Source organism: Anomaloglossus baeobatrachus, chromosome 3 (assembly GCF_048569485.1).
Source record: "Anomaloglossus baeobatrachus isolate aAnoBae1 chromosome 3, aAnoBae1.hap1, whole genome shotgun sequence".
Lineage (NCBI taxonomy): Eukaryota > Metazoa > Chordata > Amphibia > Anura > Aromobatidae > Anomaloglossus > Anomaloglossus baeobatrachus.
In genome coordinates this window covers 319264727-319280258 of record NC_134355.1, presented here as the reverse complement: position 1 = coordinate 319280258, position 15532 = coordinate 319264727, and the positions used below count along the sequence as shown (strand labels likewise).

The 15532-nt window shown below is 52.1% G+C and overlaps 1 protein-coding gene and 1 pseudogene across 1 annotated transcript in view; both read right to left on the bottom strand.

Annotated features, from left to right (window-relative positions):
• The window catches only part of HDAC2 (histone deacetylase 2), a 106051-nt gene that overhangs the window by 21598 nt on the left and 68921 nt on the right, over positions 1 to 15532 (bottom strand). The window lies entirely within an intron of this gene.
• On the bottom strand, positions 11861 to 11974 carry LOC142297918 (U6 spliceosomal RNA; annotated as a pseudogene).

Genomic DNA, 15532 nt, shown 5'->3' with positions numbered 1-15532 from the left:
AGCACTCTGGGCAGCATCGCCAGAGGAGGAAATACATAAGGCAGTCGAAACTGCGACCAATCCTGAACTAATGCGTCCGCCGCCAGAGCTCTGTGATCTTGAGACCGTGCCATGAATGCCGGGACTTTGTTGTTGTGCCGTGACGCCATGAGATCGACGTCCGGCGTTCCCCAGCGGCGATAGATCTCTCGAAACACGTCTGGGTGAAGAGACCATTCCCCCGCATCCATGCCCTGACTGAGAAAGTCTGCTTCCCAGTTTTCTACGCCCGGGATGTGAACTGCGGAGATGGTGAAGGCTGTGGCCTCCGCCCACAGCAGAATCCGCCGGACTTCCTGGAAGGCTTGACGGCTGCGCGTGCCACCCTGGTGGTTGATGTACGCGACCGCCGTGGCGTTGTCCGACTGAATGCTGATCTGCCTGCCCTCCAGCCACCGATGGAACGCCTTTAGGGCTAGAAACACTGCCCTTATCTCCAGAACATTGATCTGAAGGGAGGACTCTGTCGGAGTCCAGGTTCCCTGAGCCCTGTGGTGGAGAAAAACCGCTGCCCACCCTGACAGATTCGCGTCCGTCGTGACTACAGCCCAGGATGGGGGCAGGAAGGATTTTCCCTGCGACAGAGAAGTGGGAAGAAGCCACCACTGAAGAGAGGTTTTGGCTGCAAGGGAAAGAGAGACGTTCCTGTCGAGGGACGTCGACCTCCTGTCCCATTTGCGGAGAATGTCCCATTGGAGTGGGCGCAGATGAAACTGCGCGAAGGGGACTGCCTCCATTGCTGCCACCATCTTCCCCAGGAAGTGCATGAGGCGCCTCAAGGGGTGTGACTGGCCCCGAAGAAGAGATTGCACCCCTGTCTGCAGCGAAAGCTGTTTGTCCAGCAGTAGCTTGACTATCGCTGAGAGAGTATGAAACTCCATCCCGAGGTAAGTCAGTGATTGGGTCGGTGTCAACTTGGACTTTGGGAAGTTGATGATCCACCCGAACCGCTGGAGAGTCTCCAGAGCGACGGTCAGGCTGTGTTGACACGCCACCCGGGAGGGTGCCCTGACTAGGAGATCGTCTAAGTAAGGGATCACCGAGTGGCCCTGAGAGTGTAGGACCGCCACAACGGAAGCCATGACCTTGGTGAAGACCCGTGGGGCTGTCGCCAGGCCGAAAGGCAGTGCCACGAACTGAAGGTGTTCGTCCCCGATGGCGAAACGCAGGAAGCGTTGATGCTCGGGTGCGATCGGCACATGGAGATAAGCATCCTTGATGTCGATTGATGCTAGGAAGTCTCCTTGTGACATCGAAGAGATGACCGAGCGGAGAGATTCCATCCGAAACCTTCTGGTGCTCACATGCCTGTTGAGCAGTTTGAGGTCCAGAACGGGACGGAATGATCCGTCCTTCCTTGGCACCACGAACAAGTTGGAGTAGAAACCGTGACCATGTTCCTGAGGGGGAACGGGAATCACCACTCCTTCTGACTTCAGGACGCCCACAGCCTGAAAAAGTGCACCGGCCCGAGATGGGGGCGGAGATGTTCTGAAGAAACGAGTCGGAGGACGAGAGCTGAACTCTATCCTGTAACCGTGAGACAGAATGTCTCTCACCCATCGGTCTTGGACATGTGGCCACCAGGCGTCGCAAAAGCGGGAGAGCCTGCCACCGACCGAGGATGCGGTTTGGGGAGGCCGAAAGTCATGAGGAGGCCGCCTTGGAGGCAGTGCCTCCGGCGGTTTTTTGGGGACGTGACTTAGACCGCCACGCATAAGAGTTCCTCTGGCCCTTCTCTGGCCTGTTGGACGAGGAGGATTGGGACTTGGCTGAGGGCCGAAAGGACCAAAACCTCGATTGTATTTTCCGTTGCTGAGGTCTCTTCGGTTTGGACTGGGGTAAGGACGAGTCCTTTCCCTTGGATTCCTTAATAATTTCATCCAATCGCTCGCCAAACAATCGGTCGCCAGAAAACGGCAAACCGGTTAAGAACTTCTTGGAAGCAGAGTCTGCCTTCCATTCGCGTAGCCACATGGCCCTGCGGACTGCCACCGAATTAGCGGATGCTACCGCTGTACGGCTAGCAGAGTCCAGGACGGCGTTCATGGCGTAGGACGAAAAAGCAGACGCCTGAGAAGTCAAAGACGCAACTTGCGGAGCAGAGGTACGTGTGACCGCATTAATCTCAGACAGACAAGCTGAGATAGCTTGGAGTGCCCACATGGCTGCAAAAGCCGGGGCAAAAGACGCGCCCGTGGCCTCATAGATGGATTTCACCAGGAGCTCTATCTGCCTGTCAGTGGCATCCTTAAGCGATGAGCCATCTGCAACTGATACTACAGATCTAGCCGCCAGTCTAGAGACTGGAGGATCCACCTTGGGACATTGAGCCCAACCCTTAACTACGTCAGAGGGGAAGGGGTAACGTATGTCATTAAGGCGCTTAGTAAAGCGCTTGTCCGGAAATGCTCTGTGCTTCTGGACAGCATCTCTGAAGTTAGAGTGATCGAAAAACGCACTCCGTGTACGTTTGGGAAACCTAAACTGGTGTTTCTCCTGCTGCGAAGCCGACTCCTCTATAGGTGGAGTTGGGGGAGAAAGATCTAGCACCTGGTTGATGGACGCTATAAGGTCATTTACTATGGCGTCCCCTTCAGGTGTATCAAGATTGAGAGCAACGTCAGGGTCAGAGCCCTGAGCTGCGACGTCCGCCTCATCCTCCAGAGAGTCCTCAAGCTGAGACCCCGAGCAGCGTGAGGAAGTCGGGGAAGATTCATAGCGAGCCCGCTTAGCCGGTCTGGGACTGTGGTCCGTGCCGGAGTCCTCCACGTGAGACCTAGGGGCCACCCCGGGAGCATGCTGCGGCGCAGACCGAGAGGGGCCTGGAGGCGATGATCCAACAGTGCCCGGGGCCTGTGTAAGGACCGATCTGTACTGCAAGGCTTCTAGTAGCTTGGCAGACCATTTGTCCATAGACTGAGCCATGGATTGTGAAAGTGACTCAGAGAGTTTCTCAGCAAAAACTGCAAACTCTGTCCCTGCCACCTGGACAGGGGAAGCAGACGGGTCTGCCTGAGCCGAGGGCCCCACTAGTGCCCGAGGCTCCGGCTGAGCAAGTGCAACAAGGGCCGAACATTGCTCACAGTGAGGGTAGGTGGAACCTGCAGGTAACATAGCCGCACAAGAGGTACAGGTTGCAAAATAACCCTTTGCCTTAGCGCCCTTGCTCCTTGTGGACGACATGCTGTTGTTTCCTAGGAGAGTGATCACTGAGGGTATATAGCCAAAAGCAAAACAACTCGGCCGAACAGAGAAAATATATACAATATTATATATATATATATATACAATCTATATATATAATTGCCTTATTCTGTCTGTCTGTCTGTCTATCTGTCTGTCTATCTCTGTCTGTCTGTCTGTCATGCTCCGAAATTGTGTCCTTACGGTGACACAAAGCTGATTGGCCGCTGGGCTCGCCATGGCCCCGCCCCCCCACACGGATTGGCCTCTCGCCCCGGCTCTCTGCAGGCCCCGCCCCCTCACGCAATGCACGCTCGCTGTGGCCCAACTGACACGGGGCTCCGATTCCCAGGTGAGTACACACACATCAGATCACACTCACTCTCACACTCACTCTCACACATCACATCCACACACTCACAACATGCTGGGATATCGCTTGCTTCTACACCGGCTCCGTCAGGATCCCGGCAGCGCCAGACATAACCTTGCGATGCTGGGATCTTAACGGAGGCCGTGAAAGCTGGTAACCATTATACACATCGGGTAACTAAGGTCCCTTAGTTACCCGATGTGTATCATAGTTACCAGTGTACACCGGCTCACACTCACACACACATCACATCGCATCCACACATCAAGGTCCTGCAGCTGCAGAACATACATAACATAACAGCACACACACACACACACACACACACACAAATCAGATCACACTCACTCACATACACACATCACATCGCATCCACATACTCACAACATCCTGGGATATCCCTTGCTTCTCGGCGGCGATATTGTGCTGTGAGCTTCCAGGACCTGCGGGAGGATCACATGGCCAGAAGCATGTGATATCCCCGGATGTTGTGAGTATCAGCGCGTATGTGCAATATCGTCAGTGTCTGTGTGTGTGAGTGTATGCGATCGGGTGTGTGTGAGTGTATGCGATCGGGTGTGTGTGTGTGAGTGTATGCGATCGGGTGTGTGTGTGAGTGGATGCGATCGGTTGTGTGTGTGAGTGGATGCGATCGGTTGTGTGTGTGAGTGGATGCGATCGGTTGTGTGTGTGAGTGGATGCGATCGGTTGTGTGGGTGAGTGGATGCGATCGGTTGTGTGGGTGAGTGGATGCGATCGGGTGCGGGTGAGTGTCGGCAGAGGAGCACGGCGTGCTGGAGGAGGCTGGGAGCAGAGAGGCTGATCTTGGGGAAGGCTGGGAGGGGGGGGCTGATGCTGAGGGAGGCTGGAAGGAGAGAGGCTGAGCAAACGTGCTCCATCCGCCATACTGCGCACTCCCCATCGTGCTGCATCCCCCATGCTGCGCACTCCCAAACGTGGTCCATCCGCCATGCTGCGCACTCCCAAACGTGGTCCATCCGCCATGCTGCGCACTCCCAAACGTGGTCCATCCGCCATGCTGCGCACTCCCAAACGTGCTCCATCCGCCATGCTGCGCACTCCCAAACGTGCTCCATCCGCCATACTGCGCACTCCCCATCGTGCACCATCCGGCATGCTGCGCACTCCTAAGCGGATGGAGCATGATGGGGGGTGCGCAGCATGGCGGATGGAGCACGTTTGGGAGTGCGCAGCATGGCGGATGGAGCACGTTTGGGAGTGCGCAGCATGACGGATGGAGCACGTTTGGGAGTGCGCAGCATGACGGATGGAGCATGTTTGGGAGTGCGCAGCATGCCGGATGGTGCACGATGGGGAGTGCGCAGTATGGCGGATGGAGCACGTTTGGGAGTGCGCAGTATGGCGGATGGAGCACGTTTCGGAGTGCGCAGCATGGCGGATGGAGCACGTTTGGGAGTACGCAGCATGGCGGATGGACCACGTTTGGGAGCGCGCAGCATGGCGGATGGAGCACGTTTGGGAGTGCGCAGCATGGCGGATGGAGCACGTTTGGGAGTGCGCAGCATGGCGGGTGGAGCACGTTTGGGAGTGCGCAGCATGGCGGATGGAGCACGTTTGGGAGTGCGCAGCATGCCGGATGGTGCACGATGGGGAGTGCGCAGTATGGCGGATGGAGCACGTTTGGGAGTGCGCAGCATGGCGGATGGAGCACGTTTGGGAGTGCGCAGCATGGCGGATGGACCACGTTTGGGAGTGCGCAGCATGGCGGATGGAGCACGTTTGGGAGTGCGCAGCATGGCGGATGGAGCACGTTTGGGAGTGCGCAGCATGGCGGGTGGAGCACGTTTGGGAGTGCGCAGCATGGCGGATGGAGCATGATAGGGGGTGCGCAGCATGGCGGATGGAGCACGTTTGGGAGTGCGCAGCATGGCGGATGGAGCACGTTTGGGAGTGTGCAGCATGGCGGATAGAGCACGATGGGGAGTGCGCAGCATGGCGGATGGAGCACGTTTGGGAGTGCGCAGCATGGGGGATGCAGCACGATGGGGAGTGCGCAGTATGGCGGATGGAGCACGTTTGGGAGTGCGCAGCATGGCGGATGGACCACGTTTGGGAGTGCGCAGCATGGCGGATGGAGCACGTTTGGGAGTGCGCAGCATGGGGGATGCAGCACGATGGGGGGTGCGCAGCATGGGGGATGGAGCACGATGGGAGGTGCACACCTCCCCCCAACACACACACACACGCGCACTGCACAACACACACACACTAGGAATCACAAACAACGCCCTACACAGACACCCACACACACAGACAACGCTGCACACACAAATATACGCACATACTGCACAACACACACATTGCTCAAAACATACCTCCCCCCAAAACACACCACACCCACACAAACCGCACAACACACACACACAACGCTACAGACACACAACGCTCCACAAACAACGCAACACACGCAACACACATACAACACCGCTCTCACCCCCCGCGACACTCAGAACATGTACAGCGCCCTACACAAACACTTGGTAACTACACACAACAACATCTATATATATAACAAAAATCATACATGAACTACACAATACGTAAATTCTAGAATACCCGATGCGTAGAATCGGGCCACCTTCTAGTATTATATATATATATATATATATATATATATATATATACACACTTCGGCACCCTAGGGGGACCAGCACCGGGTGACCGGTGTGGCTTACCAAACGCCCAAAGCGGTGTGTGTCCACCAGATTCCCTGCCTTGGGTCTCCCAGAGCTGCAGAGCTCGTTCCTGAAATCCTCCACCGGCAGAATGTGTTGTAAAAATGGCTGCCGGAGCTCTCAGGGGAGGAGGGAGCCGTGGGCGGCGACTAGTAAAGTGCGGGAATCTGGTGCCCCACAGTGATCAGTGAGGGGGGGGAAGAAACCTAAAGTATGCTCCAGCCCTCACTGCCAACGTCAGGTCGACCGTCCCGCCCTTACCCCTGACTGGCAGGCCCGGGGGCGGGAGTTATGGTACTAGGCCGCATGAAGCCGGGGACTAAATTTAATACCGCGGCCGACAAACAGGCGCGGTCGGCGCGGAAGTCCCGGTCGTCACAAAACCAGCAGCAGCTGCAGCGTCTGTGAAACGAGCGCTCCATGCACCGTCCCCATGGGGACACAGAGTACCTTTAGATGCAGGGCCCTGTCCCTGATGATACAAGTCTCCTGTCCGGCAGATTCCCACAGGGGCTGCGGAGGGAGCCCGGTCCCAGTGAATGGATGACCGGTTAGGATCCCACTTCTCCCAGAGCCTCTAAGGGATGGGGAAGGAAAACGGCATGTGGCTCCAGCCTCTGTACCCGCAATGGGTACCTCAACCTTAACAGCACCGCCGACATAGTGGGGTGAGAAGGGAGCATGCCGGGGGCCCTGTGGGGGCCCTCTTTTCTTCCAACCGATAAAATCAGCAGCTGCTGCTGACTAAAATGGGAGCATGAGTGGATGTGTGCCTCCTTCCACACAAAGCATAAAACTGAGGAGCCCGTGATGCACGGGAGGGTGTATAGGCAGAGGGGAGGGGTTACACTTTTTAAAGTGTAATACTTTGTGTGGCCTCCGGAGGCAGAAGCTATACACCCAATTGTCTGGGTCTCCCAATGGAGCGACAAAGAAAAAAAACTTCTAAACTTTATCTATACCAATAGATATCTATCATTACAATACCTATAAAAAAATGGAATTCTAAAGCTGGGGACACACTAAACGACAGCGACAACGACGTCGCTGTTACGTCACCATTTTCTGTGACGTAGCAGCGACCTTGTAAGTCGCTGTTATGATCGCTGCTTAGCTGTCAAACAGCAGCCGAAGCAGCGATCATAACGACAGTGCTGCAACATGTGCAGAGAGCAGGGAGTCGCGCACACTGAGCGCTGGCTCCCTGCTCTCCTAGCTACAGTACACATCGGGTTAATTACACGATGTGTCCTGCAGCTACATGTGCAGAGAGCAGGGAGCCGCGCACACTGCTTAGCGCTGGCTCCCTACTCTCCTAGCTACAGTACACATCGGGTTAATTACACGATGTGTACTGCAGCTACATGTGCAGAGAGCAGGAGCCGGCACTGGCAGCGTGAGAGCGGCGGAGGCTGGTAACGAAGGTAAATATCGGGTAACCACCTTGGTTACCCAATGTTTACCTTGGTTACAGCTTACCGCAGCTGCCAGATGCCGGCTCCTGCTCGCTTCATTTCGTCGCTCTCTCGCTGTCACACACAGCGATCTGTGCGTCACAGCGGGAGAGCGACGACCAAAAAATGAAGCTGGACATTCAGCAACGAGCGGCGACCTCACAACAGGGGCCAGCTCGTCACAGAAAATGGTGACGTAGCAGCGACGTCGTTGTCGTTGTGTGTGACACCACCTTAAGATCAAGATATTCCCTCAGTACAAGCGGGGACAGAGAGCAAATACCTAATCAAACAAACCAAGATAAACCTCCATGTAACAATAGATTTACAATCAGAGTCTGAAGGAGACAAAAAGATGCAATGTATATGGGAGAGCGTAGAGAGGTTCTCCCTGAGGGTCCTTCCCCAAAAGAAAAGGGAAATATAGTACCCTCAAAATTGAGGCCAAAGTTCGTGGTGGAAAAAATAGAAAATTTTAAAACAATAAAACCAAAATATTAGAAAATAAAAGGAAACAAGCCAATAATGTCTATTCGTTACCAACAACGTATCCTCAAGTAGGGTGTTATAGTTCAATTCTGGGTAAAAAAGCTCCCAACAAATTTTACTGAGAACAAGTCTGACCATAAGGGAAAATACATAATAAAATCCAAGGAGTAAGCCTGTAAGTGTCTGATTATTATGTCAAGTCCAAACAGGTATAAACAGGATTTGCCAAGAAATTATACACTATAGTATTTAAGGATGTTGGGTTCCAGAACCATTTCACTTATTTAGTGAGGAAATAAACGGATTTTTGTGTACTCACCGTAAAATCGTTTTCTCTTAGCCATCATTGGGGGACACAGGACCATGGGTGTTATGCTGCTTATCCATAGGAGGACACTAAGTAGATGCAAAGATGTTAGCTCCTCCCCTGCAGTATACACCCCCTGGCTCAGCCAGGCTAGCTCCTCCCCTGCAGTATACACCCCCTGGCTCAGCCAGGCTACTTCAGTTTTAGTACACAATCAGTAGGAGAACAAGTAACAAAAAACATGAGTGAATACTCATAACAAAAAAGTACTGAGACAGAAAAAAGCTAAGGCCCAACAGGGCAAAAGGGAGGGTGCTGTGTCCCCCAATGATGGCTAAGAGAAAACGATTTTACAATCAGTACACAAAAATCCGTTTTTCTCTGACGCCTCATTCGGGGACACAGGACCATGGGACGTCCTAAAGCAGTCCATGGGTGGGTAAACAATAAACAACGCAACCCTAGGACTAGGAACCAGTCTCAGATAGCCAGGAGCGCCTACTGAGATAGGTACTCCACTATCGTTTGCAGAATTTTCCTACCTAGGTTCGCCTCAACCGAAGCCTGGGTATGGACTAAGTAATGCTTTGAAACAGTATGTAGGCAAGACCAGGTCGCAGCCTTACACCTCTGTTCCACTGAAGCCTGATGCCTAATGGCCCAAGACGCACCAACTGCTCGCGTGGAATGAGTCCACAGCCCACTAGGAATGGGCTTGAGTTGCAAGCGGTAGACCTCCTGGATCACAGAGCGAATCCAGCGAGCCAGCGTTGCCTATGAAGCAGCCTCTCCTTTCTTAGGCCTTTCAAGAATGACGAACAAGGAGTCTATGTTCCTAAAGGGGCTGTCCTAGGTACGTAATATCTGAGAGCCCTTACAAGGTCTAGCGAATATAGAACCCTTTCCACCCCAAGGACTGGGTGTTGACAAAAGGAAGGCAGAACAATGTCCTCGTTCATATGAAACGGGGAAGTAACCTTCGGAAAAAAATCCGGAAAAGGGCGTAGAACCACCTTGTCCTGATGAAAGATCAGAAAGGGTTCACGGCAAGAGAGTGCTGCCAGTTCCGAAACGTGTCTGATGGACGTAATCGCCACTAAGAATGTTACCTTCCAGGAGAGAAGAGCAAGTGAAGATTCCTTAAGAGGTTCAAAAGGGGACCTCTGGATACCGCCCAAAACGAGATTGAGGTCCCATGGGTCCAGCGACCGTTTATACAGGGAAACTAGATAGGAAACACCCTTGAGGACAGTCTTGACTTGCGGATTGCAAGCTAGGCGGTATTGATAGAATATCGAGAGAGATGAAACCTGCCCCTTAAGGGAGCCGAGGGCCAACCCCTTTTGCAACCTTACTGCAAAAAAAAAAAAAAAAAATCAAGAATTCTGGGGATCGCCAGAAGCATAGGTTGGACATTAGATTCCCTGCACTGGGAAAGGAAAGTTTTCCACTTACGGTGGTAAAAACGGGATGAAGGCCGGCTTTCGGGCACTGTACATGGTGGAGATGACCGCAGGAGAGAATCTCGCTCTTGTTAAAGTCCAGGTCTCAATGGCCAGGCCGTCAGCTTCAGGGCTGTGGAGTTCTGATGGGAAATGGGCCCTTGGGTCAGCAGGTCTGGGATGCTTACGAGGCGCCATGAGCAATTGTACTAATTCAGCATACCAGGCGCACCTGGGCTAGTCCGGTGCTATAAGTATCACCGGGACTCCTACTGTCTTGATCTTCCTGATTACTCGCGGCAGCAGCGAAAAAACATGTAAGGCAGACTGAAACGACTTCAGGAGACTAGAGCATCCGCGCCAATGGACTGTGGATCACGTGACCTGGCTAAGAACGCGGGTACCTTTGCGTTCAACCTTGAGGCCATTAGATCCACATCTGGTGTACTCCAGTGAGTGCAGATGTGTGGGAACATTTCTGGGTGGAGAAACCACTGTCCGGCAGCCAGTCCTTGGCGACTTAGAAGGTCCGCCGCCCAGTTCTCTTCTCCCGGTATGTGTAACGCTGAAAACACAGACCCCCGTCGATTCGGCCCAGGTGAGGATCCTGAGGACCTCGAGATAAGCTGTCTTGCTGCTGGTACCTCCCTGCCGATTGACCTACGCCACAACTGTTGCATTGTCCAATTGGACAAGAATCAAACGACCTGCTAGCAGAAGGGGGGAATGACCTGAGCGTGAGAAGATCGCGCTGATTTTCAGGATGATTTCTGGGAAGGGAAGACTCCTGGGGTGTCCAACGTCCCAAAGCAGTGTGGAGCCAGTACGCTGCTCCCCAGACTAAGAGGCTGACGTCCGTGGTCAGGAGTAGCCAGTCCGCTTGAGGGAGAAAAACTCCTTCTCGATATGGAAGAGGACTGAAGCCACCAGCAAAGCGCATACCTGACTGAAGGTGTCAGGTGAAAAGATCGTCCAAGGAAAAGGGGCTCTTGTCCCAGGCAGCTAGAAGCGCATGCTGCAGTGGGCGGTGGTGTGGCTAAGCGAGCAGCACTGCCTCTATAGCAGCCGCTATCCTACCTAGCACTCTCATACTGAATCGTATGGAGCGAGAGGAGTACGTAGAGGGCAGTGTACCGCTTGTTGTTGAGCAGTCGCCTTGTCTTGAGGGAAAAATATCAAGCCCCGAAGAGTGTCCAGGGACATGGCCAGGGAGGTGACAGATTTTGACGGGACCGGGGATGATTTGACTGGAGTCAGAAGCCGCCCGAAGCAGGATAGGGTGCCCACAGAGATCTGCACGCTGGTTGAGCCCTTGATGAGGAGGTCATCCAAGCAAGGCAGAACAGCCACTCTCCTGGCGTGAAGGGCACTCATGGCGGCCGCCATGACCTTAGTTAAGACCCTTGGTGCTGTGGCAGAGCCGAGGGTAGGGCCACAAATGAAAAAAAAGAAGTCCTGAACCGTGAAGCGCAGGAACTTTTGGTGAGCTGGAGCGATGGGTATGTGCAGGTACGCGTCCCTGATAGCTAAGGAGGCAAGGAATTCTCATTCGACCATAAAGGTAATAATGGACCCTAGGAAGTCCATTCTGAATCTCCTTACGTGCACATGTTTGCTCAGGTGTTAGAGGTCCAGGATGGGCTAGAGTTGGGGGAGGGAGGTACTCTTTTACTCCCGTGGCGTCAGACAAAAAAAAAAAAAAAAAAGAGCCTGTCCAGATGATCGGCAAACCATCAGTCTGGAAAGGAGTACTGTGAGAGGCTTCAAAGCTAATATGCAAGTGAGGCTATAACTCACCCAGAACACCGATAGCCCTTCCCCCCCTCCTCCTGTGTCACAGTTCCTGTGGGAAGGAGGATGTTGAATGTTTCACGAATTTCCATGTCATCCTTGGCCTGCTGTCCAGGGGCCATGCTAATCTTCTGTGTAGCTCTGCATTTGAGCATATGTGCTGCCAAAGCTAGCACCCTGTGTGAGGGGGGCGTGGCTTATCGAGTGTTGGAGGGGACGGGGCTTAGCTCTGATAAGAAGGCATGAGAAAATATAATAAACAAAAGAAAACAAAAAATGGTGGGAAGGAACTCCCCTTCCCCCCCCTCCAGCCCTGCACAACAATGGTGGACAGAAAAACCTCTATAAGGCTATGTGCGCACTTACCGGATTTTGCCGCGGATTTTCCGCGGATTTGCTGCATGTTTCGCTGCAGAAAATGTTCATAACATCTCTGCAGTGAATCACCAGCAAATCCTATGGAGAAAAAAAATCCTGTCCGCACTGGGCGGAATTTGGCAGCTGCATGTTTTGCTGCGGGAATCCCGCAGCAAAAACAAGTGCATGTCACTTCTTTTCCGCACATCGCTGCGGGATTTCCCTCCATTGACTCCAATGTTAATCATGAAATCCCGCAAAGAATAACGCAGGCAGCAAATTCCGTGCGGTTCACTGCGTTTTGCTGCGTTATTCCCTGCGGTATTTCGCGGTTTACCTCCGGTAATGTGCATCGCTTGTCTGCGGTTTTGCAAGGAAGTGATGTCATTACAGGAAGAGGAAGCCGTGCAGAGTAAACACACACACAGATCACAGACACATCACAGACATAGATCACACAGACACAGACACATAGAACACAAATAGAAAGAAAACGGAAATATAGAAAAAAAAGAACGTGGGCTCCGCTGCATATTTACCTTCCAGCCGAGGTAAACACACAGCGGCGGCCCGGTATTCTCAGGCTGGGGAGGGAGAGGGGCAGGGATAATGTCCCCCGCCTCACTCCCCCTCCGGCAGCCGAGAATATCAGCCGCAGCTGCCCCGGCACTGTCGCATGCATTATGCGGCAATACCGGCGTGTCCTCGGCTCTTCTTGCCACCGTGTAGCAGTGGTAGCAAGGTAATACAAGGGGTTAATGGTGGTGGGGGATCACCGCCATTAACTCCAGGCTTGATCATGGCAGCGTCTATGTGACAGCTGACATGATCAACCCGTAAGTAAAGTGAAAAAAACACAGACACCGAAAAATCCTTTATTTTAAATAAAACAAACAAGCCTCGTTCACCATTTTATTAACCCCCCCACCCCAAACAAAGCTCCGGCGTAATCCACACGTCCTGCGCTGCTTCCATCCAGCCGCGACTGTCACAGACACAGCGCTGAATGAATACAGCAGAGGTAATTACCGGTCATTTCCCACGGCCGGTAATGTGAACTCACTGCCGACCGTGGGAAATGCAGCGATCTGTCCTCTATCTATCTATCTCTCTATCTGTCTGTCTATCTATCTATCCCTCTATCTATTCTTCTGTCTATCTACTATCTCAAAATTAAATGACTTTTTTTTTTTTTTTTCAATGTGCTTTTTTGCATTGAATGCAATAAAGCACATCCCAACCCGCAAGCGGCAAAACCGCGGCAATACCGCGAATAATACCGCGGTAAAACCGCAGCAAACCGCATGCGGTTTTCGGATGCGGTTTCCCGCGGTTTTTTACCGCGGGTGCGGTAATCTTTGAGGACATGCGGAATTTTCTCAAGAAAATTCCATTTCCCAGTGCGCACATAGCCTAAGTGTACCACAGCTGCAGCGAGTCCTGGGAGCTCTCCCCTCCCCCCGCCACAGGTGGAATGCTATGCAGGTGTCTGCAATCACAGCCCATGTGCATCCAGTCAGTGTGACCTTTGCTCCAATTTCCTGCAGATTCTGACGCCTGCTGGCAGAACTTGTATCAACTCAGACCCTGCCAGAGGGAGTGAGGAAGTTTTCATCTTCTCTGTGCTCTGGAAAAATCGGAATGGTCTCCCCTCAGCTCCTGTGGAGATGGCAGTCTGATGCCTGGTCACACTTGGTGCAGAACTAACTCAGAGCCTGCAAGAGGGGCTGAGGAAGTTTTCATCTGCTCTGGGCTCTGGAAAATCAGTGCCATTAGACCTGTCGTCCAGTGAGTAACAGCCCAGGATCCAGCGTCGCAGGAGGGGGTACGGGGAGGCGATACTCCGCGTTCCCGCCTGTTGATAGTTTTGGGAAATCGGGACCCCGAAGGAACCGTTGCCCTCTAAAAACGAAAAATTTTGCTGCAGTAGTCTGCAGAGATGTGCCTCCTATAGACACATAGCTAAAACTGAAGTAGCCTGGCTGAGCCAGGGGGTGTATACTGCAGGGGAGGAGCTAACATCTTTGCATCTACTTAGTGTCCTCCTATGGATAAGCAGCATAACACCCATGGTCCTGTGTCCCCCAATGAGGCGTCAGAGAAATAAAGTTTAGTCCCTCCTCGACAGATTGAATGGGGACCGGTTTTCCATTCAACCATACTAATAGCTTGGGAATCCCTATCTGTAAAGGATGCCCCATTTTTGTAGCTGTTTGTTGGTTTCACTAAATATTTTTCATAGGTCAATGGTCTCCCTGGAGATATCACTGAAGACCTTGATTTGACTAAAAGGCTCTGGGAGAGAACTGTTTTCTCTCACGAACTTTAAAAGTAACTCCTTTGTAGAGAAGAAATGGAGCCTTAAACTAACATTCCTGGGCATATTAGGTGGAAAATTCTTGGGTTTGGGCAGGCAGTGTATCCTATCGATTGTAATTTCTGGTTCTGATAGTGATAGTAGAACTGATTTGAAGATCCTGTTTGCAAAGGCTGCAAGATTGCTATTTGACACTGACTCTGGAACACCTCTGAGCTTAATGTTGTTCTTTCGGCTACGGTCCTCCAGATCAGCTACCATGGTTTTCAAGAAATTAACCTGAGACTGAAGGTCACTTTGGTCTTTTGAAAGAGCCTCAGTTTATCCTCGCCCCTTGAAATCCTGGCCTTATTAGCATCCAGCCTATTTTTAACATCAAGGATGTCCTCACGTAAAATCTTAGTCTGTTTTTCAAAGGCGATCACCATGTACTTGCTGAGGAATTTAATCAGACTCAATAAGTAGGATTCTGAATTGCTCCTTCCAGAATCAAGGATGTTTTCAACACTACTTTGTATCCTGGGCTTCGATGATATTAAAGATGAAGAGTTATAGTCCAGCCTAGGCCTATGTTTGTCTGAGCTAAGTGAGTCAGAATCCTCCCTGACCTCAGAGGCAGAGTTGTATTGGTCACCAAGAATTGTTCCAGATAAGCTATCTTTTGTTTCACCCTTTCTTTTATTTGTAGCGCGTGATCAAGTGGTCCAGATTTCCGAAATAAAAAGGTTTAAGGGTAGGCATTATATAGTAGCTTTTTAGTACTTCCACAGGATTTCTATCTACTTTAATATCATTGTTGCCATGGGCCTCTCCCCTACCCTGCTCCAAGCAACCCCGATGGCTGGATCCTGGTTGATTTTTGACATTTGCTGCCATTGGAGTTTCCCCATTTGAGTTATTACCCTTGGGGTTATTATTATTTTGCATTTACTTTATGGGTGTGGTTTTGTCCCTCATAGGCTTTTAACCATAATTCTCCTGATGGCATCCCCTGGCTGTGCATCCACTTTAATTTTCCGGATTTCCACCAAAATGGTTTGTAAAATTGTTGCTTCAGAGG